This window comes from Aulonocara stuartgranti (genome assembly GCF_965226115.1).
Source record: "Aulonocara stuartgranti genome assembly, chromosome: 3".
NCBI lineage: Eukaryota > Metazoa > Chordata > Actinopteri > Cichliformes > Cichlidae > Aulonocara > Aulonocara stuartgranti.
The window spans coordinates 64262211-64279865 of NC_138941.1; the positions used below are offsets into that span (position 1 = coordinate 64262211).

The following is a 17655-nucleotide window of genomic DNA, read 5'->3' on the forward strand; positions in this document are numbered from 1 at the left end:
TCATCAGACCTGGAAATGTTTCTCCAGTCTGCTGTTGTCAGACTTTGGTGAGCCTGTGTGAATCACAGCCTCAGTTTCCTGTTCTCAGCAGAACCAGACTTGTCCTGATGGGAACACAGAACCAGTTCTAGTTTGGTCACCAGCACTGCATCCATGGAAAAAGGGAACTGGTCCCAAATCTACAGGATGTTAACTCAGGAGAATTAACATCCTGTAGATCTGGGAGCCGTTTAGAGCAAAACATGCATTAAAGTATGTTTTTGTCACATTAGTGGAAAAGAAAACATCCAAATCAGTTTTATGTGATGTGTGAAACATCTGGATGAGGTTTCAGTGTTTACGTGTTTGCACATCAGTGCACTTGGTAAATCCTTTGTTCTTTCTCTCTGTAGTCATAAAGGACCAGGTTAACAAATTAAAACATAAACGTGTTTTACAGCATTTATAAAAGCTGTTGTGTTTATAAACTCTGTCACAATTTATGGGATTCATTATGTATTCTTAATATTTATTGGTTAAAAAAAAATATTCGTAGTAACATTGTGAAAAACTGCAACAAAAAAACAAGACATGGATTATTTTGATCCCGAGCTCAGATTTATTAAGGAAGCACCAGGAAACAACAACAATCATATCAACAGACACTTTATTTACAGTAAAAACATTAGAACCACAATCTCCTAAAAACTGCATGAACTGTATGTAAGAAGCTCCTGAGTTCAATTCCACCATTCAATTCAATTCAATTTTATTTATATAGCGCCAAATCACAACATAAGTCGCCTCAAGGCGCTTCATAGATACAGAGAAAAACCCAACAATCATATGACCCCTTATGAGCAAGCACTTTGGCAACAGTGGGAAGGAATACCAGAGGGTCATAGAGGGTTTGGAGGCCAAGAAGGTGTTGTCCATGATGGATGTTAGCTTAGACAACATCCTCTCCTCCCCAACCTGCTTGATGGACTTCAGTGGAAGCTACTCCACCCGGGCCCATGGCTTTCCTGGTTTTCATCTTCATCAGCTGACTTCGCCCCTGGTAAGTTGTGATGGAGAGGCTGCAGTGTAGGCTGTGGGTAGGTGTCTCCTGATGAATGGCACAGGGGGAGGAGGCAGTAGAGTCGTTGAAAGAAAAAGGATCAGTTGAGGTGCTGGAGGCTGGTATGAACCCTGCTTCTGTTGTTTATGTTTCTGTAGATTCAAACACCATCTCCACAAACAACAACAATACCTCCTTCAACACCACTGCTGACACCATCAACACCACCAAATCGAAAAAATCCTCCAACGGCATCATCACCAACTTCACCAACACGCACGGGACAAACGCCATCGCCAAAAACTGCCACAACAACTCCAGATCCACCTGGTTCTCAAAAGATGGATGCTGCTCTTGTGGAAAAAAGTGTCCATTCCAGTACTTAGGGGCACATTTATGTAGGTCAGCTCTGGACCACTCTTCAATTATTATGATGTTGTTGTTTGGAGCTCGAAATGGCTGGGTGACGTTCTTCTGTCCTGACTGAGCCGTGATGGTTTCCTGGTCTAAAAGATGAAACAACAGAGAAGAGAGGAAGCGGTCACTTCTACAGCAGCCAATCAGGGTGAGGAACAGAGACAACTGCTCTCTCCTTTATGCTGGTTGAATCACATAAACATGACCATAGACCTGTTAAAATCTGCTAAGGAACCACAGAATTCAGACGAACAACAAAGCAATAAAGCAACAAAACAACTTGTGTTTAGCTCCCAGTGTCAGAAATAGAACAAAAACACAATCTGAAAAGATTTATTAAAAAAGGGAAAATAATTTTTTGCAAACGGCTTTGAACAGCTGCTTATTTGTTGTTTTGGTTCTTATGCTCAGAAACATGTGATGTTTGTCGGGTTATTAAGTTGTGACCACATGATTAAATAATGATAATAAGTTTATGTCTGTGTAGGTTTTCAGACATCCTACCTTAGAATATAAAGCGCCTCGTGGCGACTGTTGTTGTGATTTGGCGCTATATAAATAAAACTGAATTGAATTGAAAATGTGTTGACCAGGCCAACATTCGTTAGTTTTTGCTCCTGATTTCACCATCAGCTCTTCATCTACTACACTGCTCCCTCTGAGAAATCAGAGTCAGATAGATGCAGGTGACGGGGCTGACTAAATGATGCAATGATCCCAGTTCATACATCAGGCCCACGACCCCGTGCCAACACCGCGGTAAAGTGAGCCGTCATTTGTGAGCCGCGGTCAAGCCAGCCGCCTCTTATCCGCCGCATAAATTTCCTTGCGCTTTTACACCAGTCTTTACGGTAGCGCCTTTTCGGAATGTGTTGAAAGTTGGGCCTCAACTACTCAGGATGACTTTTAATGAATTTTTGAAAATTGACATAATTGTAGTGTATTGGCTGTATTGAATTGCATATAAATGTCCTTTAATTTCTGAGGAATTCTACAGTAAATCTGGCTGAAACTTGGCACACAGGTACAGTAGGTGTCCCAGAGGAGGGATGTGTTGAAAGTTGGACCTCAACTACTCCGGATGATTTTTAATGAATTTTTGAAATTTCCATAATTGTAGTGTATTGGCTGTATTGCGTTGAATATAGGTTTCTTGTAATTTCTGAGTAATATTGCAGTAAATCTGGATGAAACTTGACACACAGGTACAGTAGGTGTCCCAGAGAAGGAATGTGTTGAAAGTTGGACCTCAACTACTCAGGATGATTTTTAATGAATTTTTGAAATTTCCATAATTGTATTGACTGTATTGGGCTGTAATTTGTGTGCGCGCGCGTGTGACTATTCGCCCGCGTGCGTCTAGGCTTTCAATCGGCATATAAAGCGAAAAGGCGCTACCGTGCAGCCTGGTGTAAAAGCGCAAGGAAATTTATGCGGCGGATAAGAAGTGGCTGGCTTGACCGCGGCTCACAAATGACGGCTCACTTTACCGCGGTCGTGCCAACCGGGGAGCGCTGTAGTACGTACCATACTGTACACTGCTCCCTATCGATCGTCGGCTCGCTCTGCAGGCACACAGGGAACGCGCTTCCGCTGCAATCTTTGTGACCTCGCTACACGGTTGCTCTCCGTGAGAAGAGAAGCTGTTTGTGTTATCAACGTTTGTGTTATCGTTCGTGGACGGTGGAAAACAGCTTTGCTAGGAGCTTTAAACAAGGATGCCCTTTACTCGAAAACGACGTGGGCTTAACTTTGGATATTGGAGCCTATTTTTAATCGTGACGTCGAAAAAACGAAGCTTATCAGCAGCTTTCACCGTCTTCATGTTTGCTGACGTGTGGGATCAGGCACAAAGGAGCTGCTAGTATGTTTTTAGAGCCTCTGCATGTCGGGGTAAGTAGAACACAGACACGCAGATTCATAAGAAGGTCGTGTTTCACGTCTGGTTGTAGCGCTGAAACATGGCTGCTGCTCTGGTTGAGCGTTGTGCCATTTATCACCGACGGAGCGTTCCCCAGCGTCGGGAGCGCGCACTGGTCAGGATCCAGGTTACTCCGCTTTCTTTACAACCAGCTAGTCAAGTAGTGATGTTTTAATTTGGTGACAAAGTTACAGTTGGATGTCGTTACATTACCATAAAGTGGAACCTCCTAGAAAAAGAAGTTATAGTTTTAGGAAGTCTTACATCCTTGTTGTTGGTTCAGAGGTTGTTTCAGCAAATTGCTGCGGAAATGTTAAAGTTTGAGTGCATTCTCAAGTGAGGGATTACTTCTTATTGGAACAGGAGGAACGAAGCCCAAATATCAACAGGACCTATTTTCTTTTATCCCTGACCAGGGGCGGATCTAGAGAAATTTTCTTAGGGTGGCAAAGAAATCAAATGTGCGGCAAAATCAAAGCCTTTTTTTTTCGAACACAAAGGGGTGGGTTACATATGGTTAAAATGATTCAATATACATGCTATTCATATAAATATAGTCTACAACTTAATTATTTTCTGCAGTCCACGTAACTATACAGTTTAGATATACACGTGAAATTTTGAGTTTATGTACCGTGTAGTCCGTATAATGAATAAATCTGTAGCCCAATAAATATAAAATCCAGAAAGCTTAACAACATGGGGCGATTTTTCCTTCCTGACTGCTTTGGAGAACAAGCTCGATGACCTAAGAGCAAGAGTCACCTTCCAACGTGACATGAGGGACAGCGACATTGTGCGCTTCACGGAGACATGACTGACCCCATCGTGCCGGACCAGGCCGTAACTCCGTCGGATTCATTCTTTGTGCTCCGCGCGGACAGAACGGCAGAGTCAAACAAAACCAAAGGTGGAGGAGTGTGGTAAACAGAAAGTGGTGTGATGCCAGGTGCATTTCTACTCTTTGCAGCGGCTGCTCGCCACATCTGGAATTCCTGAGCATTAAGTGCCGCCCTTTCTATCTGCCCCGTGAGTTCACCTCGGTCATCGCCACGGTGGTCTACATCCCACCCCAAGCGGACACAGGTATCGCTTTGTCCGAACTACATGATGTGCTGAGTTCGCTTCAAAACAAGGACCCGGGCGCAGCCCTCATTGTAGCAGGAGACTTTAATAAAGAGAACCTCGGACAAGTCATGCTGAATTTCTACCAGCATGTCTGGTGTCCGACGAGGGGGGATCGGATTTTGGATCACTGCTACACGCAGTACAAGCAGGGCTACAAAGCTGTCTCACACTCGGCTTTCGGGAAGACTGACCACAACGCCATCTTCCTCATTCCCCAGTATAAACAAAACATATGGAGGGAAGAAGTAACCACGAGGGAGGTGAAACGTTGGTCTGCCCAATCAGAAGCTACGCTACAGGACGCACTCAACGATGTAGACTGAGCATGCGCAGTCGACATCAACGAGTTTACGGAAGAAGCAGTATGTTTTGTCAATATGCTAGCGGAGGAGATCATCCCCACTGCGAGAAGCTTGCTGCATACATGCTACTACTGCACATTCACCAAATGTGTATATATATATTTATTTATAATGTTCTTCCTCTCTCCCCCTCTCCCCCCTTTTGCACAAGTCAAGGAGCGTGTCAGGTTTACATTTCACTGTGTTATACTTGTATATGCATCTGACGAATGAAGAACCTTGAATTTACACAAAATGTCAGAAATCTGCATTGTCATGAACAAAGATTTAAACCTAATTTTTCATGATTTCTTGTGTTCACCCTCTGAGGTCCAACATATAACTGGCCATTTTAACTGCTTTTGATTTAACATGTGTATTTCACCTTTAAATTGTTTCTTTTTCCCCGTGTCTTGCTTGGTGTCATTCTTCTCAGCTCAACCTCATGTGTCTGAATTTAGCTTTTTTTTTTTTTTTTTTTTTAAATTGGCATACTGTATTAACACAACTCATCTGAAATCACGCAAAAAACATAAAATTCGAGTACTATCTTTTTAAATGCAAATATATATTGTACATTTTGTAAACATTTTCAACTATTTATCTAAAAATGCAGCCAATACACCTGCTGTTTTTTATTTTTTTATTTTCTACAACCATTTAAAAATACTACTATAACTAAAATGAGAGAACAATCAGGTGTTGCAATAAGTTTTAACACTGTCTGAAATAGAGACTGAGCGTGGCTGCAGCTTGTTGTTATGTCAGCTTAAATCAGTCATGTGATTTGGAGGTGCAGCGTGTCCGTGGACCCCAGAGGGTTAATAACGATAAATGTCTTATATCAGGATATGAAATTGTGATCATATCGTACAGCCCTAGTGTAGTCAATAGTTTTGTTGTGTGTGTCAGAACAATGAGGCGACTGCTGAGTGTTACAGGTGTTACAGGAGTGATACATCCCCTGTTGTCAGGCCTGCAGGTATCAGGTTTGTGATGTTCTCCTTTATCTCATAGTGGACAGAAATAATTTTTTGGAGTGGCACAAATAATTTGTGTGGCATCAAATTTGATGTAGAACAGCTGATTGTTCTGTAAATAGTTTGAAGTGTTTATTTAAAAACGCCTTGGCTGCATTTTTAGGTAAACAGCTGCAAAAAACTTCGTTGCTTGCAAAACTCAGTAACTTTTTTGAAGAAGTAACTATATTATTAATTGCCCAACATCGGTCATTATTTACTGTATTTTGCAGACAGAGTTACAGGACTCTCCCCCAGACCACAGACTCATACTACAAGTCAGAGCTTTATAAAAAAAATAAATAAATAAAGTTGTGTTTTCAAAATTGGAGTTCAAGTTATTTTTACTTTCAATAGTGTTAACATACTACACAGCTCATGAACGAGATTTTTTTTTTAAATTAATTCTAAAGCAGTTAATTAAAAGTAGTCTAACATAAATGTAAATGTTGTAATTTGATTATTTTAATAAACCAAGTAACTTGGACGGATTTGATGCTGGCGTGACCACAGTGCACACGTCTGCTGTTGCTCACAGTGGTCCAAGGGATCGCTCAGGGAGTTTGTGTGTTCGCTCAGACACATGAAACATTAGAGGGAACATTGGGTAACACTAAGCAATAGATTCAGCTTTAGAACTTATATTCACTGATAACTGTAGCTAGACTCAAAGTGCTATCTTACTTTAGTAAACAACATTGTCATGTGCAAAACTAGGGTGGCACTCGGGGTGGCACATGCCACCCTTCTAGATCTGCCCCGACCTTGCCAGGGATTCTGGATGGGGACGACTCAGATAAACTTCACTACAGTGATGTTCTCAGCAGGTACTTGATGCAAGAGAAAAAAAATGGCTGTTACCTTACCAGGCTCTGATGTTTAAATCAACCACACACAATATAAGCAAACAGTGCTACAGCTGTGCGTCTCCTCGAGTTTTAGTACTTCTTTCGTGGCTTTCCTGACATAACGCGGTCAAGTGAACCGTGATTTGTGCAGCCAGGGGTGAAGCCAGCCGACCCGCCGCGAACATTAAGCCTCGCGGCGGTAGCGCTTCTCCTCCTTTGCTGCTGATGGCTAGCATAGCGCGACACGGTGTCGAAAAGTATCTTTCGAGTTATTTTTTATCCGTAAATTTCTCCCGTTGTAGGGCACTGCCCGTGTTAATAGAATTATATTAGTACCGACTTCAGTTTTCCCGGACTAAAATCCCCTGTTATAAATGTGAAAGTAATCCGGGACCAGTCCGCTTTTGCCGGTGTTCCAGATCAACTGGCGTTTAGATCAACTGGCGTTGGTCGAACAGATGTGTGGCAGTCTTGCCTTTCAGTAGCTCCTACCGACAAACCAGCAAAAAAAACGGCAAATGTGTCACCTGTGACACTTGTGAGGTTATCTCAAACACACTCCGTCAGTCTTGATGCTGTTGAACAACAAAATGTTTAAAATGTGGCGAGTTTACCTGGTGATATCCTCATGCGCGACGCGATCGCGAAAACAGCAAACAATTAACACCACGCCGATGTTGTTCACAGGACAGCAAGAGTAAACGATCGGGAGACTCTTGTCGTCGTTATCGTTCCCCTCGCACGGTTTATTTCTCCGGTTTCAGCGTTTTTGCTTCACAACTACAGCGAGCAGTTTACTTTGTGCACTAACATGGAGTCGAGTCAACCAGCGCCACCTCTGGCCAAGTGCCACAGCCTACAGCCAGATCAACCTGTGACACACATCTGCACCACGTTTGATTTCGTTTCTTGCACAACACATTTGTACCTTTCAGTTGTGTCTGTTTGTGCGTCATGCAAATGAACCTTTGAAAAGAATGGAATGACACTGATATTTCACCAGTGTTGTAACATCACATGTCGTTAGCGTAGTCTGTCTGTGTCTTTTCTCTGAGAAAAAACATTTTAGAGTTGGTTGTTATATACAGTCTGTATAAGTGTGGTCAATCTAATGAACATTTGTAAGGAGATGGCAGTTACTGTGAATGTACAGCAGGTGATCAGTAATAAACAGTCAGACAATGACTCTGACAATCTCATTCAATCTTGCAGACTGAATGCACCTTCTGTGGAAAGTGGTACCACACAGTGTGTGTGGACTTTCCCTGTGCAGAAGGCGACTACAAATGTTGTGGGTGCTAAATAAACAGTAAAAAGTGATCCCTGTTGTCTTTGCTTACTGATTGTTTTTAGTGTTGACAATCCACGTTGCTGCCATTGCATCTTTCAACATGTTTGTGGGTAGATTTGAATGTACCAGGGGTAAGTGCAGCCACTCAGCCTCTACTCAATGTCATCATAGCAGCAGGTGAAGATGTGTCACAAGTTAATCTAGTAGTGGGCTATGGTATTTGGCCACAGGTGGTAGCAGTGGACTGAGCTCCATTTGAAACTGCTCTAGCTGCTGTGTGATAGTGGATCTGCTACAAATTGAAGATCATAGGCAAGTTTTGGAAATGAACCCTTGTATTATGTTGAAGAACAAAAAAATGACATTGATTTTGTTGCGGGTCATTTAGATCCGTACTGTGTAAATCCACTCAGAATTGTTCAAAAACTGCAATGAAACAATAGCAACTTTATTTCCCATCAGATAAACATGTAGAACACAGACATACAACAGTTAGACTTTCCATAACTATTTTAGGAACAATTTGGTTTTTCGTTCTTACAAACACATTTCTTTTGAACTTGCCCAACGTTCTCAGTTTTTCAATGCTCAACATTTTCAATTTTGTCCACATGATGGACAGAATGTAACTGTGTACTTTCTGCAGATGTACTTCTTGCATTTCTCACAATACGTGCTTGTTTTAAAACAGGAATCTTCCTAACTAAGATTTAAAACACAAGATTGCGTCTCCTCCAGTCTCACAAACAGATGACAAACCAAGCGACACACCTGAGTCACTGACTTTATATATAACTACCAACTCTCCAGCCATGTTGATGGATTGCCTATATTGGCTGGAAATATTAATTTCCAGGGAAAGGACACAGGCAGATGATGCTTACAGGATGTGATGTGACGACACTAATGAAATATCGATGTGTCATATTTGTCCAAGGTGTATTTCATTGTTATGGGAAAAGAGAATATCAAAATCATGATGACCAATTGGAGTGGTGATTTCTATGACTTTGTGTATATAATTTGGGATTTTGTACAAATGTAGGCCAATAAGGAATATATGATATCATTTCATTCATTTCAAAGGTTTATTTGCATGATTCACAGACAGACACAATTGAAAGGTACAAATGTGTTGTGCAAGAAACGAAATCAAACGTGCTGCAGATGTGTGTCACAGGTTGATCTGGCTGTAGGCTGTGGCACTTGGCCAGAGGTGGCGCTGGTTGACTCGACTCCATGTTAGTGCACAAAGTAAACTGCTCGCTTTAGTTGTGGAGCAAAAACGCTGAATTCGGAGAAATTAACCGTGCGAGGGGAACGATAACGACGACAAGAGTCTCCCGATCGTTTACTCTTGCTGTCCTGTGAACAACATCGGCGTGGTGTTAATTGTTTGCTGTTTTCGCGATCGCGTCGCGCATGAGGATATCACCAGGTAAACTCGCCACATTTTAAACATTTTGTTGTTCAACAGCATCAAGACTGACGGAGTGTGTTTGAGACAACCTCACAAGTGTCACAGATGACACATTTGGCGTTTTTTTGCTGGTTTGTCGGTAGGAGCTACTGAAACGCAAGACTGCCACACATCTGTTCGACCAACGCCAGTTGATCTAAACGCCAGTTGATCTGGAACACCGGCTACTCTGGTTTGCACCGCCATGTTAACGTTATGTGTCGCTTCGCTATCGCTAGCCGTACTTTGAGCGAAGTGGATGTTTTCTGTTATGTGAGGTTTCAGCTGAAAAACGATGTCCGGCGAGTCTCGGTGGCTCTAACGGCAAATTAATTCAGCAGCAATCTAAGAGTAACATCTCACCTGTTGACGCAAACGCGCTATAACGGAGGAAAAGAATCCCCAAGAGCGACGTAAGAACTCCGGTACCCATCTTGTCCGGTGTCCCCGCTGTGACGACGTTCGCTCGGAACGGCGCCAAATACGGTTGTGCCCCGAACTGGTTTCCGGTATTTGCATAAAAATGATTGGCCAACACTGCTGTAAATGACTTGTTGGTGTATAATATGTGAAATGTGTCAAATAACGTAGTATTTAAGATACTTTGCTAAACAGCTCATTTCTAAATTTTATATATAACTCGTCATAAATCACGTTCATTAAACTCTACTTACCAATATAAGTAAAGACAATACACATAGAAATAAATAGAAACATTAGAAATTACTTCTTTAGAAGTTTAGAAAAAACTGATCATTCATAAATTCATAAATGCAATGATCGGCTCTACTTTGTATAAAAATGTATGTTTGGTATTATTATTATTATTATTACTTATAACTGTTCATTTGGGGGTTTTTTTTTTAGTTTTTTAAGTTTTTTTTTTTTTACATTGCATGCTAGTCAACAGTCAGATCCATAAATGTGTTTATATATGTTGATAAAACAGAATTAATATTCCAGTCAGTTTTTTTATACCTAATATTTTGTCTTCATTGTGTTTCCAGTCACATCATAATTGAGTTGTTGAAGACTTTCAGAAAGGACAGAATGAGGCTGACAGGTGAAAATCGATGATGACAGCTTAAGGATTCACTGTCGTTAACATAAGTGCACTGACACTTAATAATAAAATCAAAACTGCAAAATTAGAGTCCAGATGAGAGTTACAGCTGACATAAGTAGCATTATAACTTTCATTTATTATTTTTATAGTTTACATGTTGTGTATATTTAAAGTACCTAAATCTATTTTTAAGAGGGCCACATGGTGACACCCAGGCTTTGCATCCACCACCTGGTCGGGGAGTCTCTGTGGGGGGTTTGCATGTTCTCCTTGTGTTTGTGTGGGTTCTCTTCAGGTTCCTCCCACAGTCCACAGAGATGCAGTCAGTGGGGTTAAGTTCACTGGTGATTCTGAATCGCCCAGAGGTGTGAATGTGAGTGTGAATGGTCATCAGTACCTGGTACCAGGTATTTCTTTAGTACCTGCTCGGCCGGGTTTCCAAGCGATCTGAGCAGGTACTAAACTGTGATGTCACCGATTGGCTGGTCGGTGGCATCGCTCGATGAGTCGTAACAGCGTCATGTGTCCCTGAGACAGACTGAAGTGGATGAGAGTGGATGGGTTCATTTTAGTTTAAACATCTAATGTGAATGTGAAGAGAAAGCAGCACCATGTCTTCTTCATGTATGCAAAGCAGAAACCGCAGCCTGTTATTTAAAGAAGTAAACAACATGTTTAAGCTTTTCATATATATGTTCATCTATATATGTTGGCTTTGTACAAATATCACTTCTCTGTTCCTGACATCAGCATTATAAATCCAGGGATGGAACTTTTTTCACTAGTAGGATAAGAAATTGTTGGAGGACTGCTGCATTTTCTTCTTTTTTCTCCAACTCTTAATATTTCCAATGTTTTATTCTTTGAGAAAATGATTCATAAACACAAAGTTTTTCTTGTTAGAAAGTCTAACAGGGGTACGCAGGTGATGCTGAAGAGGTTCATCAAATGGACACTGGTGTAACATCCGTGATGTCGATCAGACGTCCATCTTGGAAATATTCTTTAAAAAAACTGTGTGTTTTTGTAGCAACTTTAAGTAACAGGGCGTTCATACCACGTGTTAGAAGAGAGTAACCGTTACAGTGTGTTAATAGTTGTATATATTTCTAATGTATCTGACCTCGACTCTCTTTGTACCAACAGGAAGGAGGAAGAGGGCGACTTTACTCGGTGTCAGAGACAGAAATGAGAAAAAGCTGAAATGAGTGAGAAGGACGATGAAGGAAACATCTGTGCTGTGTCTGCTCTGTAAGTAGAATCTCCTGCACTACAGAGAAAGTTTATTATACCCAGGGTATATTTCTGTTATTCAGATTAGTTGACGCTAACATTGGTAATCAGGATATTCTGTCATATGAAGCTGATATGAGTTGATAAAACTCACTCAGTTAACCCGGGGTTTCCCTCCCTGCACCTCCACATGTGCTGTTTTCACACAGTTATGGATAAATGTATCAACATCAAAGAGACTGTCTGCTGCTGATGAAGTGTGTGTGTGTGTGTGTGTGTGTGTGTGTGTGTGTGTGTGTGTGTGTGTGTGTGTGTGAGCGAGCAATATACAGTAATGTAGTACTAGCAAGCCTAGTACTGTACCAGTACTCTGTTGTTTTAGTCGAGTTTTATTGTCAACCAAACAATACACACTCGGGTAACAGTGGGACAAAACATCGTCCTTCAAAGGTGAAAAACACTGTAAAATGACATGAAAATATAACAAATTCAAATATACATGTTTACAACTATACAGAAGATAAACTGAGAATAAGTTCAACAGTATTGTGCTTGAATAGAGAGAGTAAGGATGAGGGCTGTTCGATATAACCAGATATATCGTTTCAGTTTACGCTATCGTTTGTTTCGTGGTGTCGTAAAATAAACTGTTTACGTCAATATTTTTTCATGGTTTTGACGGTCACTGTAGTGGCTATGTTAATTAAAGTTCTCTCTTTCTCTTATATTCAATATAACCACACTACGGACGCACAAGCGCCTGTTTTTATGCGTTGTCATGAACAACAATGACGGTAAAACCATCGTGTGTCCGCTTGTTTATGTTCCACATAAACTTTTCACAATAAAGCTCAAGATCCTGTTGAGACTTTTCAAAATAAACTGAATCATATGAAAGAGTATGCAGTGTTTATGGATGAGAAGCAAAACAGCTACAACTTATGTCTAAAAATGTATCGTTTCATCGGTTAAAACACTCGACTCCAGGTACACGACGTGCAGCTGGAAACACTTCAAGCAAGTCGAGCTGCCCGAGATTCACAGAATTTACAGAAAATGTTACATTTTTGTGATTTATATCGTTATCGGACGATAGATGTTTTATATCGGGATATGAGATTTTGGTCATATCACACAGCCCTAGTAAGGATAGAAAAGGATGATAATACATAAATACAATAGTACACAGAATAAATGCACTGCTCCAAAAACAAAGGGAAAACTTACACAACACAATGTAACTCCAAGCCAATCACACTTCTGTGAAATCAAACTGTCCACTTAGGAAGCAACACTGATTGACAATCAATGCCACACACTGTTGGATTAGACAACAGGTGGGAATTATTAGCAAGACATCCCAATAAAGGAGTGTTTCTGCAGGTGGTGACCACAGACCTTCTCTGTGCTGATGCTTTCTGGCTCATGTTTTGGTCACTTTTCAATGCTGGCTGTGATTTCACTCTAGTGATAGATTGAGACGAAGTCTACAATCCACACAAGTGGCTCAGGTAGTGCAGCTCATCCAGGATCACATCAATGTGAGCTGTGGCAGGAAGGTTTGCTGTGTGTCAGTGTAGTGTCCAGAGCATGGAGGCGCTACCAGGAGACAGGCCGGAACATCAGAAGGCCGTAGGAGGGCAACAACCCAGCAGCAGGACCGCTACCTCCACCTTTGTGGAAGGAGGAACAGGAAGAGCACTGCCAGAGCAAAATGACCTCCAGCAGGCCACAAATGTACACATGTCTGCTCAAATGGTCAGAAACAGACTCCATGAGGGTGGCATGAGGGCCCGACGTCCACAGGTGGAGGTTGTGTTTACAGCCCAGCACCGTGCAGGACGTTTGGCATTTGCCAGAGAACACCGAGATGGCAACTTTGCCACTGGCAATGAAAGCAGAATCACACTGAGCACATGTGACAGACGTGACAGAGTCTGGACACAGCGTGGAGAACCTTCTGCTGCCTCCAACATCCTCCAGCATGATGGTTTGGCAGTGGGTCAGTTATGGTATGGGGTGGACAGCCTGCACAGCCCTCCATGTGTTCATCAGAGGTAGCCTGACTGCCATTAGGTACTGAGATGAAATCCTCAGACCCCCCTGTGAGATCATATGTTGGTGCGGGCAGCTCTGGTTTCCTCCTAATGCAAGACAATGCTGAACCTCATGTGGCTGCAGTGTGTCAGCATTTCCTGCAGGACGAAGGCATTGATGCTGTGGACTGGTCCAGCTGTTCCCCAGACCTGATTCAACCCAGCACATCTGGGACGTCATGTCTCGCTCCGTCCACCATCTGCACCACAGACTGTCCAGGAGTTGGCAGATGCTTCAGTCCACGTCTGAGAGGAGGTCCATCAGGAGACCATCCACCACCTCATCAGGAGCATGTCCAGGTGTTGTAGGTCATACAGACACGTGGAGGCCACACACACTGCCGAGCTTCACTTTGACTTGTTGTAAGGACATTACTGTAGAGTGTTTTTCCTCTTTGAGTGTGACTCCAAATCCAGACCTCCATGGGTTGGTACATTGGATTTCCACTCATTCAACTATCTAAAGTATTTAATGAGAATATTTCATTCATTCAGATCTGGGATTCTTATTTTTGAGTTCCCTTTATTTTGAGCAGTGTGCAACACAGAGTCAACAGTGCAAGTGTTGGAAATGTCAGTCGTCTCAGGAAGGAGTGTGTACTATATTACTCTTTAGGACATTAGTCCTTCGCTACACCAACGAGTCCTCAGCAGCTGTTTATTTATTGATGGTACGACTTATTTTATTACAACACTGGTAGAATAAACAGTTTTTACTGAATAAAGTTACAAGTTTAAGAGTCAGTAACTCACTTTAAATATTGTTTGTATTTGATTGAGCCTCGTCTTCATATTTGCTGCAGCCATGATTGTGACCCTTCTGTTATAATCCTGACTTCAATAATATGAAAATTATTTAAACATTATATTTAGAACAATGTAAATGTGTGAAATGAAGAATACATTGAAATGATATAAATAATGTAACGTCAAAGATGAATTATTGCTATAGAAGATTTAATACTTAACTGGTTGCTTCATGAAGGCTGAATATGAAATATTTGCTCTGTAGGACATAACATAGCATCTATAACACTTTCTAACAAACAAACATATTCTAATAATAAACTAAACAAAGGAATTCACTTTCACTCGTTCATCAGTAAAGTCAGAGGTTGAGCTGGAGCTCGTGTCCCGTCACACCAGATGTGAGAGTAGTGCGTTTGTTCGGTGCAGCATAACAAACTGGCTAATTAAAGTCTATATTTACACTTTTTATTGGAAGACTTTATTTAATTCTATATGAGTAACAATAACAAAGTGAGCTGCACTGAAAACAGGTGAGCGTGTCAGTGTTCACAGTAATATTCACAGGAAATCTTAACACTTGTTAGACTTTTTAAGCCATGAGGAGGTTTTGCTAAACTCAGAATCTCCTCTAAGCTGCACTCTGACAACAGTCCAGCTCCATCAATGATCCCATTGTAGTTCTTATTTCTTACATGATGTTTATAGTGAGTGGGCTTCTTTGCATGCTGCTCAGTGTCTTTGTCCCTTTGATGGGGTGTTGTTGTCACCCTGCTGGGTCCATAGGAGCCTCTACCAGGAGGCTGAGGGGCAGCGTTGGAGGTCATCAGTGTTTTTAGCCTGAAGTTAGCAGAAAGGCTAAACTTGACTCTGTTGCATTATAGAGACAGAAGTTTAAATAGTGTTTAACAGGACAATCGAGGCTAAAATGGTTTAAAAGATGAACTCATTAAAAAACACTAACAAATCTTCATGTTTCAAATACTGAGAAGCTTCAATAACAAATATGTGTTCAAGCCAGCATGATGTTTGCTCCTGTAACTGATTGTTTTTCCATCTTGTTCTCTGAATATGTTACCAAAGGCTCCATAACTAATGTCATTCATTTTGTTTCTTATCATTGAAACTGTTGTAGAAAATCCACTTTGTTAAGAAAACAGAGAAGCGACGTCTTTATATGAGACTTCAGAAAAATGTTGTACAGGACAAACTGAACAACATCAGAGCGACATCACGACTTCCTGTAACTTTTCTCTGTCCAGCTAAACATGAGTACCTTCCATTTTCTCCTGCAGAGGATTCTGGGTAAAGTCAATCGTGCACTGACGTCCTGTGTGTGTGTTTTATTGTGCAGATGCAGCTGCAGTCGGCTCAGCAGTGAGAACTGAAGACGTCAGTCAAAGAGAAGGAAAAACAGTCAGAGCTGAGAGGTACAGCTGCTCTTCTTTTAGTACAAACACCATAAATCTGTTGCTCACAATCAAACTTTATTGTATTTTTAAGTTTGTGTCACTTTTCAAACCATCGTTACGAGTGCTTCCCAGAGACGATGAGTGAAAGAGCAAAGAGTAAATTATGAATCAAACTACAGCCACACAGACTCAAGTGTAGTGAATAACTTCCAACAGCTGGATGAATAAGATGAGTTAAAGTTTATATATTAGTCTTTAACAAGGATTTAAAAGACGACACTGATGAGGCGAGCCAGATTTCTTCAGGCAGGTCGTCCCAGGATCGAGGAGTCCTCACAGCAAACATTCAGTCGTCTTTAAGTGTGAGCTGGGAACAGTGAACAGGTTTGTGGCTGCAGCATCTCAGGATGTACACACTGACTGGGACACAAGCACCAGTTCCACTAAATATTCTGGTGCCAGTAACCTGTTAAGATGGAGCAATTTGATGTTATTTAATCAGTTTATTTTTCATCCTGCAGTTAAAATGTATCAAAACAAGATTGTGTGTCTCTGCAGATGCTGTGATCTGACACACCTGCACAAAATGTGTCAAAGTTCAATAAGTTACATTATTGTAACTGTGATGCGTTCACTGACATGTCCTGATGCTTTGCTGTATATAAAGAGAACAGAGAGGCTCTGCTTTGTGCTTATATTCTCCTCCTGTGTGTTTGTGTGTGCAGAGTTTCTACCAGAGCCAAATGTCATCGACTCCTCACTGAAGTCGTCCACCAGTCCAACCACTGGGATCCAGCTGCTGCTCTCTAACTGGTCCACACAGCAGCTCCCTGAGACATCCTGGAGACTCGGACGATCGTTGTCAGAAAGGAAATCACTCAAATAAGTCAATAACTAATCAGAGACGTCTGATTATCAGACAGTTACAAGGTTGATGGTAACACATTTTATATCCTTGGACTAAACTCAGTCTGCATCTACAGGATGGCTCTTATTTCATTATTACTGACTTTTTATCACCATTTTAACCTCTGCTTTATAACTAAAGTGCTCAGCAGCAAGTTTTCATAAAGTCAGACTAAAGTGAAAGGAGTCAAATACAATCTCTTTATTGTGTTTATTTAAAGTTCACAGAGGAATGAATCACTGTTTATGTGATGTTTGATGTCACAGCTGTCTGTGTCACTGTGAGAGACAATGAACATAAAAATAAACATTATTTAAAATCTGAATATTAACACACATTTATGGATGGTTTGTCACACAGATTAATATCTTATAAATTTATATTTTTCACTATTTTTCACAGGTACAAGTGTGTTTTGTAATATGATGGAGATCCTTTACTCCATTAATAAACAGCCTTCATCTGCAATGTGTCGGATTTTACTTTCTGAGTGAAATTGTTTTCAACACACAGTCACACGTTTATGTTAGAGCACCCTCCACTGCGCATGTCCATTAGTGATTCTCTTCACTGACCCACAGATTTGAAATCAGGATGTCGCTCACATATAAAACAACATGTGTCTCTGAGCAGCTTTTACCAACCACCAAATTCATGAGACTGTAATACATTTACTGATGCTTGTTGCAGCTCTGTCAGCAGTCAGGGCTGCAGGTGGGTTGTTTTCACCA

At 41.2% G+C, this 17655-nt stretch overlaps 1 protein-coding gene and 2 long non-coding RNA genes across 3 annotated transcripts in view; 2 read left to right on the plus strand and 1 right to left on the minus strand.

The window, feature by feature from the left end:
• LOC309695170 (uncharacterized protein) overlaps positions 1-17655 on the minus strand; it is a 41830-nt gene that overhangs the window by 21369 nt on the left and 2806 nt on the right. The window lies entirely within an intron of this gene.
• Positions 666-2037, plus strand: LOC309696759. Its single transcript, XR_014273646.1, has 2 exons — positions 666-1039; positions 1198-2037. It is a non-coding gene; the product is annotated as an uncharacterized lncRNA (long non-coding RNA).
• LOC309696269 lies at positions 3014-17388 on the plus strand. Its single transcript, XR_014273404.1, has 4 exons — positions 3014-3349; positions 11676-11780; positions 15960-16035; positions 16743-17388. It is a non-coding gene; the product is annotated as an uncharacterized lncRNA (long non-coding RNA).